The sequence below is a fragment of the Salmo salar genome, chromosome ssa09 (assembly GCF_905237065.1).
Source record: "Salmo salar chromosome ssa09, Ssal_v3.1, whole genome shotgun sequence".
In the NCBI taxonomy this organism is placed as follows: domain Eukaryota; kingdom Metazoa; phylum Chordata; class Actinopteri; order Salmoniformes; family Salmonidae; genus Salmo; species Salmo salar.
Window position 1 is genome coordinate 98,231,933 of NC_059450.1, and position 12,349 is coordinate 98,244,281.

The following is a 12,349-nucleotide window of genomic DNA, read 5'->3' on the forward strand; positions in this document are numbered from 1 at the left end:
TCTACTGCTCCTGCTGTCTCTAGAGAGTTGAAAACAGCAGGTCTGGGACAGGTAGCACGTCCGGTGAATAGGTCAGGGTTCCAGCAGGTCTGGGTCAACAGGTCTGGGACAGGTAGCACGTCCGGTGAACAGGTCAGGGTTCCATAGCTGCAGGCAGAACAGTTGGAACTGGAGCAGCAGCACGGCCAGGTGAACTGGGGACAGCAAGGAGTCATCAAGCCAGGTAGTCCTGAGGCATGGTCCTATGGCTCAGGTCCTCCGAGAGAGAGAAAGAAAGAAGGAGAAAGAGAGAATTAGAGAGAGCATATTTAAATTCACACAGGACACCGGAAAAGACAAGAGAAATACTCCAGATGTGACAGACTGACCCTAGCCCCCCGACACATAAACTACTGCAGCATAAATACTGGAGGCTGAGACAGGAGGGGTCAGGAGACACTGTGGCCCCATCCGATGAAAACCCCCGGACAGGGCCAAACAGGTAGGATATAACCCCACCCACTTTGCCAAAGCACAGCCTCCACACCACTGGAGGGATATCTCCAACCACCAACATACCATCCCGGGACAAGGCCGAGTATAGCCCACAAAGATCTCCGCCACGGCACAGCCCAAGGGGGGGCACCAACCCAGACAGGAAGACCACGTCAGTGACTCAACCCACTCAAGTGACGCACCCCTCCCAGGGACAGCATGGAAGAACACCAGTAAGCCAGTGACTCAGCCCCTGTAATAGGGGTAGAGGCAGAGAATCCCAGTGGAAAGAGGGGAAACCGGCCAGGCAGAGACAGCAATGGCGGTTCGTTGCTCCAGCCTTTCCGTTCTATAGTCTATGTATTCTATACGTCTATATTATCTATAAATCAAAGCAAAATCATATCAAATTTTATTAGTCACATGCGCTGAGTACAACAGTTGAAATGCTTACTTACGAGCCCCTAACCAACAATACAGTTAAAAAAAATATGAATAAAAATAAGAAATTAAAGTAACAAGTATTTAAAGAGCAGCAGTAAAATAACAATAGCGAGACTATATACAGGGGGGTACCAGTACAGAGTCAATGTGGAGGCTATATACAGGGGGGTACCGATACAGACAGAGTCAATGTGCTGGGGCACCGGTTAGTTGAGGTAATATGTACATGTAGGTAGAGTTATTAAAGTGACTATGCATAGATGATAACAACAGAGAGTAGCAGTGGTGTAAAAGAGGGGGACAGGGGGGTAATGCAAATAGTCTGGGTAGCCATTTGATTAGGTGTTCAGCAGTCTTATGGTATGGGGGGCAGAAGCTGTTTAGAAGCCTCTTGGACGTAGACTTGGCACTCCAGTACCACTTGCCGTGCAGGAGCAGAGATAACAGTCTATGACTAGGGTAGCTGGAGTCTTTGACAATTTGTAGGGCCTTCCTTTGACACCGCCTGGTATAGAGGTCCTGGATGGCAGGGAGCTTGGTCCCAGTGATGTACTGGGCCGTTCGCACTACCCTCTGTAGTGCCTTGGGGTTGGAGGCCAAGCAGTTGCTTTACCAGCCAGTGATGCAACCAGTCAGGATGCTCTCGATGGTGCAGCTGTAGAATCCTTAGAGGATCTGAGGACCCATAACAAATCTTTTCAATCTCCTGAGGGGGAATAGGTTTTGTCGTTCCCTCTTCACGACTGTCTTAGTGTGCTTGGACCATGTTAGTTTGTTGGTGATGTGGACGCCAAGGAACTTGAAGATCTCAACCTGCTCCACTGCAGCCCCGTTGATGAGAATGGGAGTGTGCTCAGTCCTCTTTTTTCTGTAGTCCACAATCATCTCCTTTGTCTTGATCACGTTGAGGGAGAGGTTGTTGTCCTGGCACCACGCGGCCAGGTCTCTGACCTCCTCCCTATAGGCTGTCTTGTCGTTGTCGTTGTGTCATCAGCAAACTTAAAAATATATATATATTTTATTTATTTAACCTTTATTTAACTAGGCAAGTCAGTTAAGAACATATTCTTATTTACAATGACGGCCTAGGAACAGTGGGTTAACCTCTCTGGGCTAGGCGGGACGAATTCGTCCCACCTACGCAACAGCCAGTTGAATCCTGTGGCGCGATTTTCAAAAACCTTAGAAATGCTATTACTTCAATTTCTCAAACGTATGACTATTTTACAGCATTTTAAAGACAAGACTCTCGTTAATCTAACCACACTGTCCGATTTCAAAAAGGCTTTACAACGAAAGCAAAACATTAGATTATGTCAGCAGAGTACCCAGCCAGAAATAATCAGACACCCATTTTTCAAGATAGCATATAATGTCACAAAAACCCAGAAGCAGCTAAATGCAGCACTAACCTTTGATGATCTTCATCAGATGACACACCTAGGACATTATGTTATACAATACATGCATGTTTTGTTCAATCAAGTTCATATTTATATCAAAAACCAGACTTTTTACATTAGCATGTGACGTTCCGGGGAATTTACTAACAATTTACTAAATTACTCACGATAAACGTTCACAAAAAACACAACAATTATTTTAAGAATTATAGATACAGAACTCCTTTGTGCAATCGAGGTGTCCGATTTTAAAATAACTTTTCGGTGAAAGCACATTTTGCAATATTCTCAGTAGATAGCCCGGCATCACAGGGCTAGCTATTTAGACACCCAGCAAATGTAGCACTCACCAAAGTCAGATTTACTATTACAAAAGTTTGATTACCTTTGTTGTCTTCGTCAGAATGCACTCCCAGGACTTCTACTTCAATAACAAATGTTGGTTTGGTCCAAAATAATCCATCGTTATATCCAAATAGCGGCGTTTTGTTAGTGCGTTCCAGACACTATCCGAAAGGGTAAATAAGGGTTACGAGCATGGCATAATTCGTGACAAAAAAATTCTAAATATTCCATTACCGTACTTCGAAGCATGTCAACCGCTGTTTAAAATCCATTTTTATGCCATTTTTCTCATAAAAAAGTGATAATATTCCGACCGGGAATCTCCGTTTAGGTAAACAGAGGAAAGAAAACAAAGCTTTCGGTCGACGCGGGCTCGCGCATGAGTCTCACAGTACTGTAACCAGCCACTACCCAAACGCGCTACTTTTTTTCAGCCAGAGCCTGCAAAGCCACGATTCAGCTTTTTGCCGCCTTCTGAGAGACCATGTGAGCCGTAGGAAGTGTCACGTAACAGCAGAGATCCTTTGTAATGGATAGAGATGGCAAAGAAGGCCAAGAAATGGTCAGACAGGGTACTTCCTGTGCAGAATCTTCTCAGGTTTTGACCTGCCATTTGAGTTCTGTTATACTCACAGACACCATTCAAACAGTTTTAGAAACTTTGGAGTGTTTTCTATCCAAAGCCAATAATTATATGCATATTCTAGTTACTGGGCAGGACTAGTAACCAGATTAAATCGGGTACGTTTTTTATCCAGCCGTGTCAATACTGCCCCCTAGCCCTAACAGGTTAATAACTGCCTTGTTCAGGGGCAGAACGACAGATTTGTACCTTGTCAGCTCAGGGATTCAATCTTGCAACATATCGGTTACTAGTCCAACGCTCTAACCACTAGGCTACCCATCACTTAATGATGGTGTTGGAGTCATGCCTGGCCGTGCAGTCATGCGTGAACAGGGAGAACAGGAGGGGATTGAGTATGCACCCCTGAGGATCAGCGTGGAGGATTTGTTGTTACCTACCCTCACCACCTGGGGGCGGCCCGTCAGGAAGTTCAGGATCCAGTTGCAGAGGGAGGTGTTTAGTCCCAGGGTCCTTAGCTTATTGATGAGCTTTGAGGGCGCTATGGTGTTGAACGCTGAGCTGTAGTCAATGAATAGCATTCTCACATAGGTGTTCCTTTTGTCCAGGTGGGAAAGGGCAGTGTGGAGCGCAATAGAGATTGCATCATCTGTGGATCTGTTGGGGCGATATGCAAACTTGGGTGGGTCTAGGGTTTCTGGGATATTGGTGTTGATGTGAGCCATGACCAGCACTTTCAAAGCACTTCATGGCTACAGATGTGAGTGCTACGGGTCGGTAGTCATTTAGGCAGGTTACCTTAGTGTTCTTGGGCACAGGCACTATGGTGGTCTGCTTAAAACATGTTGGTATTACAGACTCGGACAGGGAGAGGTTGAAAATGTCAGTGAAGACACTTGCTAGTTGGTCAGAGAATGCTCGCAGTACACGTCCTGGTAATCCGTCTGGCCCTGCGGCCTTGTGAATGTTGACCTGTTTAAAGGTCAACTCACATCGGCTGCGGAGAGCGTGATCACACAGTCTTCCTTAACAGCTGGTGCTCTCATGCATGTTTCAGTGTTATTTGCCTTGAAGCGAGCATAGAGGTAGTTTAGCTCGTCTGGTAGGCTCGTGTCATTGGGCAGCTCTCGGCTGTGCTTCCCTTTGTAGTCTGTAATGGTTTGCAAGCCCTGCCACATACGACAAGTGTCACAGTGTAGTACAATTTGATCTTAGTCCTGTATTGACGCTTTGCCTGTTTGATGGTTCGTCGGAGGCATAGCGGGATTTCTTGTAAGGTTCCGGGTTGGAGTCCTGCTCCTTGAAAGCGGCAGCTCTAGCATTTAGCTCAGTGTGGATGTTGCCTGTAATCCATGGCTTCAGGTTGGGGTATGTATGTATGTAGGGTCACTGTGGGGACGACATCATCAATGCTCTTATTGATGAAGCCAATGACTGATGTGGTGTACTCCTCAATGCCATCGGAGGAATCCCGGAACATATTCCAGTCCTAAAGTCCTGTAGCTTAACATCTGCTTCATCTGACCACTTTCTTATTGACAGAGTCACTGGTGCTTCCTGCTTTAATTTTTGCTTGTAAGCAGGAATCAGGAGGATAGAATTATGGTCAGATTTTCTCAATGGAGGGCAAGGGAGAGCTTTGTATGCGTCTCTGTGTGTGGAGTAAAGGTGGTCCAGAGTTTTCTTCCCTCTGGTTGCACATTTAACATGCTGATTGAAAATTGGTAAACTGATTTAAGTTTCCCTGCATTAAAGTCCCCGGCTATTAGGAGCACCGCCTCTGGGTGAGCGTTTTCTTGTTTGCTTTTGGCAGAATACAGCTCATTCAATGCTGTCTTAGTGCCAGCCTCTGACTGTGGTGGTACTGTATGTAAACAGCTACGAAAAAAACAAATGAAAACTCTCTTGGTAGATAGTGTGATTTACAGCTTATCATGAGATACCTCAGTCGAGCAAAAGCTCGAGACTTCCTTAGATATTGTGCACCAGCTGTTATTTTCAAAAATACATAGTCCGCCGCCCCATGTCTTACCAGACGCCGCTGTTCTATCCAGCCAGCTGTATGTTGATATTGTCGTCATTCAGCCGCAACTCCAGGAAGCATAAGATATTACAGTTTTGAATGTCCCGTTGGTAGTTTAACCTTCCGGGAAGGTCATCTATTTTATTGTCCAATGATTGCACGTTTTCTAGCAGAATGGAAGGAAGTGTGGATTTATTCAATCGCCTACGAATTCTCAGAAGGCAGCCCGCCCTCTGGCCCCTTTTTCTTAGTATAATGTCTCTCTCTCTCTGCATAAGGTCTCTCTCTCTCTGCATAAGGTCTCTCTCTCTGCATAAGGTCTCTCTCTCTGCATAAGGTCTCTCTCTCAGTATAAGGTCTCTCTCTCAGTATAAGGTATCTCTCTCAGTATTATGTCTCCCTCTCAGTACAAGGTCTCTCTCTCTGTATAAGGTCTCTCTCTCAGTATAATATCTCTCTCTCTGCATAAGGTCTCTCTCTCAGTATAAGGTCTCTCTCTCTGTATAAGGTCTCTCTCTCAGTATAATGTCTCTCTCACTGCATAAGGTCTCTCTCTCAGTATAAGGTCTCTCTCTCAGTATAACGTCTCCCTCTCAGTATAAGGTCTCTCTCTCTGCATAAGGTATCTCTCTCAGTATAAGGTATCTCTCTCAGTATAACGTCTTTCTCTCAGTATAAGGTATCTCTCAGTATAACGTCTCCCTCTCAGTATAAGGTCTCTCTCTCTGCATAAGGTATCTCTCTCAGTATAAGGTTTCTCTCTCAGTATAACGTCTCTCTCAGTATAAGGTTTCTCTCTCAGTATAACATCCAGGAGACATCTACCTCAGGAGAAATCCAGGAGACATCTACCTTAGGAGACTGAAAGGAGACATCCAGGAGACATCCAGGAGACACCTACCTCAGGAGACATCCTGGAGACTGAAAGGAGACATCCAGGAGACATCTACCTCAGGAGACATCCTGGAGACTGAAAGGAGACATCCAGGACACATCTACTTCAGAGACATCCAGAAGACATCTACCTAGGGAGACTGAAAGGAGACATCCAGGAAACATCTACTTCAGAAGCAGAGTTGGGCCCCAGGGAGAGTGAAAGACTGATCTGATATGTACACTGCTCTATTCAGGGCAGATGTTTTTTGAACTGGAGCGTGCCTTTTTCTTCCCTGTTAGTCACTGGTGAATGGATCTGTAGGCTATCTGTAATGTAGGCACAGTATGACCTTTGGCAAGAGGTATACAGTCCTTTATTGCTCAGGAGGTAGAGTGCCTGTTTTGTAAGATTCTACAGGGAGAATAGAATGTCATGCAAAATAAGTTTTGGATCAATTGGTCAATCAGGGGTTAGGTAAATGAACAGGCGGTGGGGGCAATGGCCTTGGAATAGAACATTATTCATACTATTACAACATCAGTATTTAGACCTGCACATACAGTGATTTTGGAAAGTATTCACACCCCTTTCCTTTTTACACATTTTGTTACGTTACAGCCTTAGATGATTGTTTTCCTTCATCAATCTACACACAATACTCCATGATGACATCACAATACCCCATGATGACATTACAATACCACATGATGACATCACAATAGAAATGTTCGCAAAAAAAGAAAAAAAAGAAAGAAATACCTTATTTACATAAGTATTCAGACCCTTTGCTATGAAAATCGAAATTGAGCTCAAGTGCATCCTGTTTTCATGCATTGACTTTGAGATGTTTCTACAACTTGATTTTAGTCCACCTGTTGTAAATTCAATTGATTGGACATGATTTGGAAAGGCACACACCTGTCTATATAAGGTCCCACAGTTGACAGTGCATGTCAGAGCCAAAACTAAGCCATTAAGTCGAAGGAATTGTCCATAGAGCTCCGCGACATGATTGTTTTGAGTCACAGATCTGGGGATGGGTACCAAAATATTTCTGCAGGAAATTGAAGGTCCCCAAGAACACAGTGGCCTCCATCATTCTTAAATGGAAGAAGTTTGGAACGACCAACACTCTTCCTAGAGCTGGCCACCTGCCCAAACTGAGCAATCAGGGGAGAAGGGCCTTGGTCAGGGAGGTGACCAAGAACCCATTGGTCACTCTGAAAGATCTCCAGAGTCCCTCTGTGGAGATGAGAGAATCTTCCAGAAGGACAACCATATCTGCAGCACTGAACCAATCAGGCCTTTATGGTAGAGTGGCCAGACGCAAGCCACTCAGTAAAAGGCAGATGTCAGCCTGCTTGGAGTTTGCCAAAAGTCACCTAAAAAAAGACCATGAGAAACAAGATTCTCTGTTCTGATGAAACCAAAATTGAACTCTTGGCCTGAATGCCAAGCTTCACATCTGGAGGAAACCTTGCACCGTTCCTACGGTGAAGCATGGAGGTGGCAGCATCATCCTATGGGGATGTTTTTCAGCGGTAGCGGACTGGGAGACTAGTCAGGATCGAGGGAAAGATGAATGGAGCAAAGTACAAAGAGATCCTTGAGGAAAACCTGCTCCAGAGCTCTCAGGACCTCAGACTGGGTGAAGGTTCACCTTCCAACAGGACAACGACCAGCCAGAGCCCGGACTTTAACCCCATCGAGCAAAGAGTTGAACCCGATCTAACATCTCTAGAGAGACCTAAAAATAGCTGAGCAGCGACTCTCCCCATCCAACCTGACAATGCTTGAGAGGATCTGCAGAGAAAAATTGGATCAACTCCCCAAATACAGGTGTGCCTTATTTCGTATCGTCATACCCAAGAAGACCCAAGGCTGTAATCGCTGCCAAAGCTGTTTCAACAAAGTACTAAGTAAAGTGTCTGAATACTTATGTATATGTAATATGTCATTTTTTTTACTTTTTAATAGATTTGCAAGCATTTCTAAAAACCTGTTTTCGCTTTGTCATTATTTGGTATTACGTGTAGATTGATAAGGGGAAATAACTATTTAATCAATTTTACAATAAGGCTGTCGCCAAACAAAATGTGGAAAAAGTCAAGGGGTCTGAATACTTTCTGAATGCAATGTACAATACATTTCTGAATGAAATGCAATCGGCCACAAATACAGCACTTAACTAATCTGATAAATAAATACATTGGCAACGGTCTGGACTGAGACAGAGTGTTGCCCTTGAAAATCTTGAATTCTGGCTCTGATCCTCCATTGGGGAACCTAATGAAGTCTCCACGCAGCTGCCTACCCCCTAGAGTCAATGAGAAAATCTAATTGACATTATAAAAAAATCCCCATCAAAATCCATTTTGTTTAAGCTAGAGATATCTGTTTTGAATGGGCAGTGTCTCAATCCACCACATCCGCCAATGGCGGCCTTCCTCAGCTGCGGTGCAAGGTGGCCAAGCTACAGTGATGTTTGTCAGACTATGAGACATCGGTCTTCTCAAGGAAATTGCTGTCGTGTCCGAACTGTTTGGCATTCACACTAACATGACCCCTCTATGGAAAGGTGAGAATCTCACGAACACAGACATGTTGGTTCTTTTGTGCAAGCCTCACAAGACTCGTCTGAAGGTAGCTCAGTACCAGTTTAAAACAAATTATGGAAGTATATATGGAAGTAGTTTAGTGCCAAAAAAATAAGGGATTAAATATGAGTAATAAAATACAGTGGGTTCAGAAAGTATTCAGACCCCTTGACTTTTTCCACATTTTGTTACATTACAGCCTTATTGTAAAATTGATTAAATAAATAAAAAATTCTCTGCAATATACACACAATACCCCATAACGACAAAGTGAAAACATTTAGAGGAGCTGCATAAAAGAATGGGAGAAACTCCCGAAATACAGGTGTACCCTATACCCTATACCCGAACGTATACCCTATACCCTACCGTATACCCTATACCCTAGCATATACCCTATACCGTAGCGTATACCCTATACCCTACTGTACACCCTATTCCCTACCGTATACCCTATACCCTACCGTATACCCTATACCCGTAGCGTATACCCTATACCCTACCATATACCCTATCATATACCCTATACCCTACCGTACACCCTATACCCTACCGTATATCCTATACCCTACCGTATACCCTAGCATATACCCTGTACCCTACCGAACACCCTATACCCTACCGTATACCCTATACCCTAGCGTATACCCTATACCCTACCGTACACCCTATACCCTACCGTATACCCTATACCCTAGCGTATACCCTATACCCTACCGTATATCCTATACCCTACCGTATACCCTAGCATATACCCTGTACCCTACCGTACACCCTATACCCTACCGTATACCCTATACCCTAGCGTATACCCTATACCCTACCGTACACCCTATTCCCTACCGTATAGCCTATACCCTACCGTATACCCTAGCGTATACCGTATACCCTAGCGTATACCCTATACCCTAGCGTATACCCTATACCCTACCGTATACCCTATACCCTACCGTATACCCTATACCCTACCGTATACCCCATATTTCTTTTTACCAGGGCCATAGGGCTCTTGTCAAAAGTAGTGCACTAGGAGAGAATAGGATGCCATTTAGGATGGAGTCAAGTACTCATATGGGGAGCAACAGTCTGATTCTATTAATTATTCTATTTAATGTGATCTTTGTCAGGAAAAGGCAGTTACTGTTTAACCACCACAGCCCCATTATGACTGGATCCGTTTCATGCCTACAGGCATAAGTAAGTTAATAAGAGAGCTGTTAGGAAGCGTTCTAGATTACACACAGTAAATAAAAAAGGGGTTGTGTGTAGGGTTAAGTGGTTTTTGGAGGGTACTCTGAAGAGTGTTAGAGTCTGTTTTTGTTTGCTGCTGGAGTGATATTTGGGCACAAGTGTTATCTTATGAGGGAATTGGGCACACCGCTGAACATTTTCTTAGTTTCAGTGAGAATGTTTCTTTGCTGCTTGGATTCAGGAAACCGAGTGTACAATTAAAAAATATATATTTATTTTTTACCTTTATTTAACCTGACAAGTGAGTTAAGAACCAATTCAATCCGGATGACCATCCAACCAACAGGTTCTCCGATAGTAAAGGAGAGAGCGATAGATGGCGCTTAACCAAGGACGAAGAGAGAGGAACAGTCTTATTCCAGGACATTTAGTTACAGGTACACAGTGTTTTATCATTTCTCCTCCTGCTGTTTTATTTGGTTACATAATACACCTGCCTTGAGTTAAATTATTCCATAAATCCTGTTTCACAGCAAGTGTGTAATATTTAGTGTTTTTTCTCTCTCCTTTTTAAACGGATGCAGAAGCACCACTTTTCTTCTCATCTCTTATTCATTGAGTGCAAATGTTTTCTGCTGTTGCCTTGCAGAAGTTTGCCTGTGCTGAAACGCTTGGGAGCACAATGATTACCCAGGTGACAACTATAAACTTATTCTCTCCGTTGGCAGCCTCCGTCTCCACCCCAGCCTCTGACAGAGTGTAAACACAACAAGACAAAGTATTATCATATTACATTGGTGCCAGGATGGACTGATTGGTGTTCGTTAGTGGACCTTAATGCCAGGATTCTTTCTTGGAAGGGCTGTGTGTTGTAGAATGGCTCAATGTTCGATAATCACAGGGTGTTCTAGAATATCTGACTGTTCTAGAATGTCTGGGTGTTCTTTCTAGAATGTCTGGTGTTCTTTCTAGAATGTCTGGGTGTTCTTCCTAGAATGTCTGGGTGTTCTTTCTAGTATGTCTGGGTGTTCTTTCTAGTATGTCTGGGTGTTCTTTCTAGTATGTCTGGGTGTTCTTTCTAGTATGTCTGGGTGTTCTTTCTAGAATGTCTGGGTGTTCTTTCTAGAATATCTGGGTGTTCTAGAATGTCTGAATTTTCTAGAATGTTTGGGTGTTCTATCTAGAATGTCTGGGTGTTCTAGAATGTCTGAATCTTCTAGGATGTCTGGGTGTTCAATCTAGAATATCAGTGTGTTCTAGAATGTCTGAATCTTCCTGGAATGTTTTCATTGTCTAGAATGGTTGGAAATTCTGGAACAGCACTATTTTGTAACAGTGATGTGGATCAACTCCCTGTCTCCCTGTAACTGCTCCCTATAGCAAAAATTTGAATACATCAGTTAGTTGTTGAGTTTTGTTGAGATTACATAAATACATTAACTTCTAATGCTGGACAAGACCATGATGTTGAGAGAGTTATCACACAAACATCTTCAAACACCAACAACTCTGTTGACGTAACCATGATGTAATTATATTAGATAACAGCCTTTAGAAAGACTTTGACATTAAACCAAGAGTTACTTAACTGAAACAGCAGTCTTTGGACAACATTCAATAACAAGCTGTTGTGAATATTTGTTTATTTGCCATCTTTCTGATTGGGGTCAAAAATTTGCTCATTTAAACATTTCAAAATCTTTCATCGGACAGATGCTTTAGACAACTTTACTTAATTAATGAATGAATCCTGCCAACTATAGAACTGTCAACCAATGAACCGCCACTAATTAGATGCTGATTAAAACAGTTTGGACAGAGTCATGATGGATATGGTAGATATATGCAACATCCATTCCATGGGCCTCTAAACTTCAGTGTGTGTTTGTGTGTGTTGCGTGGAAGTGTGTGTGTGTGTGTGTGTGTGTGTGTGTGTGTGTGTGTGTGTGTGTGTGTGTGTGTGTGTGTGTGTGCGTGTGTGTGTGTGTGTGTGTGTGTGTGTGTGTGTGTGGGACCTCTAAATGTTAGTTGCTCAGCCAGACCAGTCCAGTCACCCTCAGAGAGACTCCATTATGTCCTCAGCAGCGTATTGATCCTGTGTGAAGCATACTGTATCAATACACAACCAGGACATCAGGATGATGTAGCTGACCTATCATGGAGGAGCAGGTGGATGATGTAGCTGACCTATCATGGAGGAGCAGGATGATGATGTAGCTGACCTATCATGGAGGAGCAGGATGATGATGTAGCTGACCTATCATGGAGGAGCAGGATGATGATGTAGCTGACCTATCATGGAGGAGCAGGGTGATGATGTAGCTGACCTATCATGGAGGAGCAGGATGATGATGTAGCTGACCTATCATGGAGGAGCAGGATGATGATGTAGCTGACCTATCATGGAGGAGC

The 12,349-nt window shown here is 43.7% G+C and overlaps 1 long non-coding RNA gene across 1 annotated transcript; it reads left to right on the forward strand.

Moving 5' to 3' along the window:
• Positions 1 to 9,878: 9,878 nt before the first annotated feature.
• LOC123724132 (uncharacterized) lies at positions 9,879 to 11,826 on the forward strand. The gene is made up of 3 exons (XR_006756822.1): positions 9,879 to 9,943; positions 10,284 to 10,374; positions 10,587 to 11,826. It is a non-coding gene; the product is annotated as an uncharacterized lncRNA (long non-coding RNA).
• The last annotated feature ends 523 nt before the right edge of the window (positions 11,827 to 12,349 follow it).